The sequence below is a fragment of the Octopus bimaculoides genome, chromosome 7 (assembly GCF_001194135.2).
Source record: "Octopus bimaculoides isolate UCB-OBI-ISO-001 chromosome 7, ASM119413v2, whole genome shotgun sequence".
Lineage (NCBI taxonomy): Eukaryota > Metazoa > Mollusca > Cephalopoda > Octopoda > Octopodidae > Octopus > Octopus bimaculoides.
In genome coordinates this window covers 49,255,787-49,267,099 of record NC_068987.1, presented here as the reverse complement: position 1 = coordinate 49,267,099, position 11,313 = coordinate 49,255,787, and the positions used below count along the sequence as shown (strand labels likewise).

The 11,313-nt window shown below is 34.8% G+C and overlaps 2 long non-coding RNA genes across 2 annotated transcripts in view; one reads left to right on the top strand and one right to left on the bottom strand.

Annotated features, from left to right (window-relative positions):
• LOC106868488 (uncharacterized) overlaps positions 1 to 11,313 on the bottom strand; it is a 277,576-nt gene that overhangs the window by 172,326 nt on the left and 93,937 nt on the right. The gene's annotated exons all lie outside the window — the stretch shown is intronic.
• LOC128248376 (uncharacterized) lies at positions 175 to 4,670 on the top strand. The gene is made up of 2 exons (XR_008264614.1): positions 175 to 462; positions 1,818 to 4,670. It is a non-coding gene; the product is annotated as an uncharacterized LOC128248376 (long non-coding RNA).

The window sequence follows — 11,313 nt, the reverse complement described above, 5'->3', positions numbered from 1 at the left end:
ATATATATATATATATATATATATATATATATATATATATATACACACACACACACACACACACACACATATTCATTTATACACATACATACATGTGTGAAATTTTTATATAAAACATGAGAGCACTCAATGCCAGGTTGGCAATATTTGACTCTGCATGTATTGAGTTCTTCATTCAATGAATCTTCCTTTTTCTCATTCATATAAAAACACTTGTATCTAACTATATGTATGTATTTGTGCATGTGTGTGAGTGTGTGTGTGTGTCTGTGTGTGTGTTTGTGTGTGTGTACATGGATATAGCATGTATATATACATTGGTATATGCATTCAGGTACTGATGCATCTTTTTTCTCTCTTTCCAGGATATTTTGTTATTGATTCAAAATTGTATTGTGAAACTCATGCACGGCGTCATGCTCAAGCACCAGGCCCTGACATGGTTGCTGTACCTGTATATAGGTAAAAAGCATGTTTCTATTATTTTTTTTTTGTTTTCTGGAGTTTTTGTTTGGTGGCAGTGGGTGCTATTCATAATTCTTTGTCATCATTAGAATGTGAAATGAGGTAATTCAAGACTGGAGTAGAGCAAACAATGTGATCATGAAGTAGCAAAGCACAAGCTCGTCTAAGCTAGATGACTGGCAAGCTTCATGGACAAAAGGTGGACCAGTGCAGTTGTTAAGTGGTATCCAAGTTATCAGAAGAGACCACTTGGAAGATCTTGAAGATAATGGGAAAATCTTGAAGATTATGGGAAAATGACAAAGAATTTGGTCCCAAATTGAAGAGAAGGGTGTAATTAAGGGAAGAATGGAAATGCTTTGTGAGTAGTGATGTGTAAGGATACCTGGTAGCATGGTCAGGAAAAATACAAAGAGAATACAGGGGAAATGGTAATTAATTCTACAAATTTATTACAATTGTGTTCAGTTGTACATATGTGTGAATGCATATGTCTGTGTGATGTTTATGTTCTACACTTTCGCACATTGAGCTAAAAACACCGATGTTTGTCAGTATTCCCTGTTAACAAATCATCCTTCAACTCTGCATTTTTAAAAATAAGTAGAATAAAAAATCTTCCCTTGCATAAAAAGCAGTCAGTGTCAGGAAGGGCATCTAGCTGCAAAGAAACAATGTGCTCATCAAAACCCTGCTGTGGTAAAACAGATATAAAACAAACGATGTGCATGTGTATATGCATGCATCTGTATGTGTGTCTGTTTGCATATGTATAAATACTAATACATAGCAAAACATATTTTTAATAAGTTATTTCTAATGATGTAACTTCAAGTAGATAAAGTTATAAATAATAGTGTATAGAATGTTATGTTAAAAAGCCCCTTGGATGAAAGAAGTTGAAGCTGAAGGTTACCTACATGCTATTATTTATAGCATTGTCAGCTTTGAGTTCTACAACTAAAAATGATTTATTTCATAACTCTCAAATTTTCTAAATTATTAAGATGTAAGCAACATATTATTCTCAAAAATGGATGGAAAAAATTCAAGGGGTTGCTTTGATATGACTGAACAACGGTCATGCTTATAGAAGATGTGGGTTTGAGCCCCATGGGCAGCCTTCAACTTTTTTTTTTTTTTTTTTTTACATCCATGAGGTTTTTAATCCAGCATTCTACACCTTATTGATATCTTTATTTACTTCAAGTTCCACCATTAAAAACAACTTATTCCCTATCTCTCAAAGTTTCTAAATTCTTAAGAAATTAACAGTACATATTTTTGTTTAACCAAGAAATCAAACTTGCCTTTTACTCATTTTCTCTCTTTTACTTTTTCTTTTTATACAGGTAAACACTGAAGAAAGTCCTATATTCTTTTCTTCTGAAAAGAAGAATACCTGTTGATTGCTTCTGTTTGTAGAATACTCAACCTCAGCCTACCCCTGACATGTTTGTAAAGAAATAAACCAGTTATGATCCACTATTCCGTTAATACACACATCCTTTGTGTGTGTGTATCCACCAGAGCAACTGACACAAACTTTGGCTTATATCTCCTCTTAATAACTGTTGTTTTTTTTTCTTCCTTTTTAATTACCAAGGATTTGCAATTTACAGATTTGTTCTCATTTGAACTCCTTCCACTATTTCTGGAAAGAATTTTTTTTTTTTTTATGGACTGTTTTTGGATCAAAATTACATTATTTAGGGATTTTTGTTGTTGTTGTTGTTGTTGGGGTGGTTGGTGGGGATGTTTTCAGATAGCTAAATGTCTGGTGTGTGTTTGTGTATGCATATGCGAAGATGTGAATGAAGTATGTATGTTAGTCTGTTTCTGAATGTGTATGTGTGCACAAGTGTGTGTATAAATTCTTTGTCTTATAACTTCCTCGAAAAGGTGTGGTTCATTAAACTAAGGACATGCCTTTCTTATCTGTTTTGTTATATACATACACAAGCACACCCTATCCAGACATTCCCCTCCAGATCCTAACATTAAAAGCTCTTTTTCTTCTCCAGAGTTATTTGATCTATGCATAGATATATATATTTTATATACATATATATATTTATATATATAACTGCTTATATGTGTCAATGTGTATAGCATGTATGTGAGCATATATATATATATATATATATATATATATATGTGTATATGTATATGGACACACATACATACAAATATCTACATGCTTTTACTACTTATTAATTATGCATGGATAAGACAAATCACAAAGATCTGCACTAAAATGACATCTTTTTTATTATGAGTAATGCCTTTTTGGAGCAAATTTGGAATGTATTTGGTGGAGATTAGGGCTAATGAGTACATATGATATATATATATATATATATATATATATATATATATATATATTATAAACAGTGTCTGTTATGGGTGAAGTGACATTTTTTTTTTCTCTTGCTCATTTTCCTTATAATTCACCTTTATCTGAAGGTGTTACAGTGTGCTGGATCTTACCCCAGTTTTCAAAGCTGTTAGCATGTGAGAGACATTTCACCTCCAAATTATTTTTCTTGCCATGAGAGTCTACCATGAAGTTTTACGAAATAGTTGCCAACATTATGATGTTCTTGCTAAGTACAACTGGAAAAGGTAACTCCTTAATTTACCTGTTTGAAACTGAGTAAACTAAGCCGTTTCAAGTTAAGTGTCTTTTGCCTTGGATGTATTGCAATGCAGTGATGTATCAATATCAATGAAGTACTGGACACATCAAGGTTTCAGTCAGTAGAGGTAGACTGGTGCTCTGTTATCATGGCTAGCTGCACATCCTGTATACAAGTTCAAAATCTGAATGCAAGTGATCGCACCAGATTAGTAGCAATTTCAGTCATTTACATCATCCACTACTCAACAGTATCTGATGTGATGTGTGACTGTTCAGTCCTCTCTTATTTGACTATATGACTCACTCCTGTCTGTCTTTCTGCTTGTTGTTTGCTACTATGTGTAGCTGTTAAGCTTCATTGGTTAATTTTTTGATGCTGTCATTACACAGTTTGAAAGATCCTACTTTTGTTTGTAAAAATCTTATAATTGGAGAGAAAACAGTCTAGGTTCAAACTGAAGAAGGGTTTTGATACACATTTGTAAGACGTAGCATTTGCTTCCATAGAATAAATGGAATAATTATACTAAATCATCAAATAGAATAAAACATTTGCCAATGAAAAAATTATTTGGGCACATAAATGAGACTTCTAATATTTCTTGCTCAGAATATCTTCTTCATATTCCAAATTGAAAGAATTCATGTTTTAACTCTCTGAAGTTTAACTTGCTGGCTGGCTGGTTACAGCTGTTAAAGGAATGTCTGGAGAGTAACAGACATTGATGTGAAGAATGTAGCAGAAGCAAGTCAAAGGACTCTTCTGTTTTTTTTGGCAACATATCAGAACAGAGATGATGATGACGACGACGACGATGATGATGATGATAATCATGATGATAATAATAATAACAACAATAACAACAAAAACAACAGACAAGAATTCTCTCAACAGAAGTTTATTTGTCTCTCAGTTGCTTAACACAACACATAGAAGGCCTGGAAACTGGATCTATGGATTATTGTTGTTTGTGAACAGATTAAAGTTTATTTTTAATTGTTTCCAATATGCTGCAAATTACAGCTTCAGTTGACAGGTTTTTCTTTCTACCAGAAATCAGCAAAGCTTCCTTAATTCTCACATTTTTATAGATATTTTAAAAATTTTATTTTATCCTAGTCACTTAATTATTTTGCCCCTCTTTGCAATCATTAAATTATTATAGAATGTTTTTTGTTTGTTTTTATTTTCGTTTTGCTTTGCTTTTTCTTTTGTAATCAATATTGGGGTACACTTCTCTACAAATAAAGTCTTGCATTGGATGAAATTGAAGATCTTAATTATCCTCTAAATAAATAAACAACGAAGGCCAGTGGCAAAATTCTTTCAAACACACATATGGACACATACATACAAACATACATACTTAAATACACACACACATGTATACACAAATACATACCCTGCTCATTTATGATTATTGAACAGTGCATTTAGCTTCAGAAATCAGTATTTTTTCTTTAATTTTCTTTTTCCATCAGAGATATTCTGAAATTCTGTATTTTTTAAGGAAATGAACACATGTGGTTTTGAAAAGTGAAATAAAATATTCTGCATAATGTTGTTTTTCTTTGGATTTCTTTTTTTCCCTTGTTCATTTTACATTATTTTTGTGTCATATTTCCATTCAAAACTACAGGAAGCCACATGTTTCATTGCACTAAAAGACACAGTGTTTGAAATTATGTTAACTGAGCCAACAGAGTAAACTATGTGGTCACATTACTTCCTTGAGACAGCAGCTAAATCTCCTTAATATCACACACTGCCATCTTATAAGAAGAAGGATCTATTGGATTGTGTATTCTCAAAGAACTACATCAGATAAAGGGTTCAGCATTGTAATATTGTAATCCAAACACCTTTGACCATGAGAGTATAGGCTATGTATATTACTGAAATGTCAATAGTATTTAATTTTCACACTAAAGTCTACTTAGCTTACATACCTCACTCAGAGAGATGTTGGACAAATGTATTCACTATAACAGAGGCCAACCAAAGAGTTGCAATGGATTTGGTAGACAGAAACTGAAAGGAGTATGCCATATGTGTTGTGTCTGTGTGTGTGTAAATATATATATATGTATATGTATATCTACCTATCTATACACACACACGTGTATGTGTGTGTATATATTTCTGTGTGTTTGGGTATCCTTTTCACTCTGAATCATAGTTGTAAATGGATGTTAGTCATACGAGCAGTGTCAGTCATTTCCAGTATTCACTGAAAACATATCTGGCCATGGTGAAATGTTACCTTGCTGCTTAGAAACAGGCGAAGGTTAGCAATAAGAACATTCAGCTGTAGAAAATCTCCCTTAGTAAACTCCATCTGATCCATACAAAAATAGAAAAGTGGATAGTAAAATGATGATGATGATGATGATGATGATGATGATGCTGATGATGACAATGAGTGACAGCTAAAATTTATTGATAGAACCTTCTGCCCACCACAATAAACTTTAGTGGATATACTCATAGATTTTAGCAGTTGCTGCCTTTGTAAATTAAATAAATTTACAAGATATATATTTCTACTGAGATCGACTTTACCTTTCATCCTTTCAGGTTGATAAAACAAGTACCAGTTGAGCACTGAAGACGATATAATTGTTCTCCCCTCCGCCCCCAAATTTACTGACCTTGTGCCAAAATTTGTGACCAAATTTACAAAGTACATAAAACCGTTGTAAATATTTATTATGTTTATTCAATCTTACTATGGACAGTAAAAGAAGGATCAGTTTGACAATGCTGCTCTGAGTAGTTTTATACTCTCATCAGTATTTCAAATAAATGCTGCTGTGACATCAATAATTTACATGACAGAACTAATTAGCTGAAAATATGTCAGATAGCATTTCAGATTACTTTGGCAAAAAATATAATGCTTATTTATTCACTTTGTTTTGAATTAATCATGCATTATCTTATAGCTTCAAGATTTAGTGAATGTCCTGCTCATCATCCTTATCATTTAGTGTCCATTGTCCATGCTGGCATGGGTTGGATGGTTTAACCAGGCTGGCATGCTGGAAGGTTGCACCAGACTCCAGTCTGATTTGGTATGGTTTTTATAGCTGGATGCCCTTCCTAATGCCAACCACTCCAAGAGTGTAATGGATGCTTTTACGTTCCACCAGCACGGGTGCCATTTGCATGACACTAGGGTGCTTTTATGTGCCAGTAGCATGGGTGCCAATTTGCATGATACCAGTATCTGCCATGACTGTGATTTTGCTCAGCTTGATGCGTCTTCTTTTCAAGCACAACAATGCCAAAGGTCTCGGTCATTGCCTCTATGAGGTTCAACACGTGAAAGGAACTCAATCACTTTGCCTCTGTGAGGCCCAATGCTGGAAAGGTGTTCTTTCCATGCCACCAGCATGGATGTACTTAGCTTGATGGGTCCTCTCAAGCACAGCACATTGCCAATGGTCTTGGTCATTAGTCATTGCCTCTGTGAGGCTCAAAATTTGAAGATCATGCTTCATTACCTCTAACACAGGTTCCCTCTACAGTTAGAGATCGGCCCTTCTTTACACAGCTGTCCTCGTCCATATGTATTACATGACCATACCGGCACAGTCATTTCTCTTGCACACCACATCTGATGCTTCTTATGCCTAACTTTTCTCTCAAGATGCTTACACTCTGTCAAACATGCATACTGATATTACACATCCAGCAAAGCATACTGGCTTCATTTCTTTCAAGCCTATGCATGTCTTTGGCTGTCATAGCCCATGTTTCACTGCCATGTAGCATAGCTGTTTGCACACAGGCATCAAGCAATCTGACTTTCACTTTGAGAGAGAGGCTCCTTGTTACCTACAGGGGTAGGAGTTCTCTGAATTTTGCCCATCCTAATCTTATTCTCACAGCTACACTCTTGGAGCATCCACCTCCACTACTAACTTGGTCACCTAGATGACAGAAACTATCTACTACCTCTAGCTTGCCCCATTGGCAGTTGATGGATGTGATTGTTTATTTTAAGAATGACATTGTAGAGTAGGTATGAGAAGACAGACGAATCTGGTTTGAAATTAAAATAGCATAACACAGATAGCGTATTTGGGTTGGATATGGCCAGTTTAAATGCTATAGTGCTAGTTATAAATGTAACAATAGCAGCTTTAAATATAATTTCCCAGTGGCAGTTATTGTAGGGTAACCAGTTACTGAAGAGAATATAAGAGTATTTGGAATGACAACATTCAGTCAAACCCAGTGTCCCTGTCTATAGTAAACATGATAGACATTTACAATTGTCTTATGTATCCAGTAAATTTAAGGTGCAGGAATGGCTCTGTGGTTAAGAAATTTGCTTTCCAACCATATGATATGGGTTCATGTCCACTGTGGGGCATGTTGGGCAAATGTATTCAACTGTAACCCATGCCAACCAAAATCTTCGTGTATATTTGGTAGATGGAAACTGAAAGAAGCATAGCATAGTATACCATACATACATATGTATGTATGTATGTAAGTGGAGGGAATTTGTGGAAGAGGGAGACCCAGAAAGACATGCAACGAAGTATTGAAGATTGATCTCAAAACACTGAACCTTGTGAAGGAGATGACAAAGGATTGAAATATGTGGTGCATTGCTGTACTTGAGGAGATCTGCCCACCACAAGATAATTAAGATCCTAAAACCAAGGTGTCATTTAAAAAGCATTGATGTGGGTGCTGGAGCCATATAAAAAGCACTGGTGCTGGTGTCACATATAAAGCACCTAATACACTTTGTGGGGTACTTGGCATTAGGAAGGGCATCCAGCTATAGAAACCAAGCCAAAAGAGACTATAGAACCTGGTGTGGTCCTTGGCCTTACTGGTCCCTGTCAAGCTGTCCAACTCATGCCAGCATGTAAAATGTTGATAATGAATGATAATTGATGATTGATGTATATGTGTGTGTGTGTGTGTGTGTGTGTGTCCTCTTCACATTGAATCATAGTTACAAACAAATATTATTGTCATACAAGCAGTGTCATTCATTTCCAATATTCACAGAAAAAATGTCTGACCAGGGGGAAATATAACCTTGCTGCTTAGAAACAGGTAAGGACTAGCAACATTTAGCTGTAGAAAATCTCCCTTAATAAACTCCATCGGACCCAAGTAAGAATAGAAAAGTGGACATTAAAATGATGATGGTGATGATGAGTGACACCTAAAATTTATTGATATGCCCCCACCAGTAAACTTTAGTGGAAATATTCAAACAAAGTTCACTTAAATTTAAACAACAATAATAGCTATGTTAACATATGTATTGTGTTTCAATTCCTGAACGCTGCATAAGACTTGTATTCTTCATTTCCTTAGATAAAGTAGAAATTCTGAGAAAACTGGGAGAGCTCAGAGACAAAGAGATGGAGCCAGAGATAGAAAATATAGACAAAGGACAAAGGGAACATTTTATAACTTTTTGTTTAGTAATCACGGATTTCTTCTCGGAATATAAAATACTCCATTGGTTCTTTATCTAAATTCTATTTTGGTTTACTGTTAAAATCTAATCAATTAAACTCTTCACAAACAACATAATTTCTCACTGAAGTCATTTCTGTTTTTAGACACTCTTAATCAGTTTAAAAGTTGTTCTCAGAGTTTTTGTTGTGTTGGTTGTTTTATTTCCTTTCCCTGTATATTAATAACTGAAAGGAATACTTCCACACTAAAGGGCATCATTTTATCGTAACTTTTCCTATTACACTTAACATTCTTGACTTAATTTACTGCAACAGATCTCTCTCTCTCTCTCTCTCTCTCTCTCTCTCTCTCCACACACACACACAAAATAGATTAGATTTCTACAACACTCATACATACATAATCACACTGACAAACACACATACATATAAGTATACATACACTTTGAGGAAAACTCAGGATTTACTTCACAGAAAAGAGAGTATCTGCTTTATGTGATTAACTTAAAACAAACAGTTTGGGTTTCATGGCAAAATTAGATAGGTGTGGTGCATAATTCACTGTAAATAACTTTAGTATATCAGTCTCAGGAGTGAACCAATGGAAGTGGTTTGAAAGGTCAGGAGATGTGTATAAATATTATCAAAGATTAACGATATAGCAGCATTTTAGAATATAATTGGGGATGTATTATGATATAAATATTTTTGAAATCCTTTAAACAATGCAAGTGACAAGGTAGACAAAATATGTAAGGTGATGCCAATGAATCATAACAAAGACTATAACTACATTACCTTACACAAGTTGTGCAATGCTTCAATTGTATTTTGGGAAAGATTATTAAATATAAGAAAGATTATAAAACATAAAATTTAAGAACTGAAATAAATTTATTTCTCAAACGCATGATAATGCTATAAATAGCGTGATCAGGATATCCATTTATTGCAGAAAAATATGCTACTGGCCAGCCATGAGACTCAAACTCACATCTCTGTGATAAAATATAAGCCATGTGTTTAGAGGGATTGTCCAATGGTTTGGAGAAAAAGTGCTATTGCACTGTGTAACAAAATAATTTTTTTTTTTTTGTCTTTGGTCAATAAGTGTTATTTCCTATTTGTTTCTATCTAGAAATCAAAGGAAATGACTACTATTTCCTTCAAACTTTATTTTTGCAACATGGACATCAATGTTTTGAAACTGACTTATTTTCCACTACATTTCAGACACATTCAAGTGTTGAGCTGCTGAAGCAGAAATATTGCTATAGCAAATATTCTGCTCAGTACCACAGTTGCTTGATCTTAACCACTTGAGCATGTCCCTTAGTGGATGACAATATGTGTATCATGAGCAGGAGCAATGGGGGAGCATCATATAACCAGATGTTGAGAGGGATTCTTTGGGGTGTGAATAAATGTAACAAAAGCAAAGTTTGAAGAAAATATTAGCCATTTTTCATACTTTCTTGGGGTAAGTAAATAGGAAATAACTGTTGCTACCCAAGGACAAAAATCGTATTATACAATGTTATCAACATACTATGCTGGATGTTTTAACAATTTAATTGGGAAGTGATGACCAACTCTGCCATATCTACTTACATACACATGTATTTTATTTTCTGTCAGATAAAATGCCAAACAGGTTGGCTTCATACTCATCAGGAAATAGGATAGGCAGTTAGTCACAAATACTAAGGCTTTTCCTGGTGAGTCACTCAACAAAGACTTGTGATGAGGGACAGCAGAGTGAGAGCTGAAAAAACTCAGAAACACGAAATAGTTTGGAGAAGCAAGTTAAGGAGGTTGAAATATCCTGCGATCAAACAGCTTCACAGTAGCACTAGTTGAAGCATATGACAAACAGAAGGACAGTTTGGAGTTTTTGTGAAACAATCTGTTGTAGACCAGAGATGCCAGAGATCTGTGGTTGCAGCAATATTCTAACCAAGGTGACAAGCCTAGAAGTATTAGAAGCAAGGAAGACTATCTGGTTGCTAGAAGAGATACTAGACATTAGGTATCCATGTCATGGAGATAAGCTAAAAGTAAAAGGTTTGCCAATGTTCTGTGATGAAAGGAACAGAGGTGGGAGGAGTTCTCTATTGTAAGGTTGTGTCAGGAGAAATTAAAATGTTTTTATGAGAAAGTGCATATGAAATGATAGTTTGCACACCTGTCATTACTGATGATGAGAAGAGGTTTGGGATGTCATATATATGTGACTCACCAGGAAAAGCCTTAGTATTTGTGACTAACTGCCAATCCTATTTCCTGATGACTATGAAGCCAACCTGTTTGTCATTTCATCTGACAGAAAATAAAATGCATGTGTATGTAAGTAGATATGGCAGAGTTGGCCATCACTTCCCGTTAATTAAATTAAATTAAATTGTTAAAACATTCAGCATAGTATGTCGATAACATTGTAGAATACGATTTTTGTCCTTGGGTAGCAACTGTTATTTCCTATTTACTTACCCCAAGAAAGTATGAAAAATGGCCAATATTTTCTTCAAACTTTGCTTTTATATATATATATATGTATGTATGTATGTATATATATATATATATATATATATATGTGGTAAGTAGCTTGCTTACCAACCACATGGTTCCGGGTTCAGTCCCACTGCGTGGCACCTTGGGCAAGTGTCTTCTATAGGCGAAGGAGTGGCTGTGTGGTAAGTAGCTTGCTTACCAACCACATGGTTCCGGGTTCAGTCCCACTGCGTGGCACC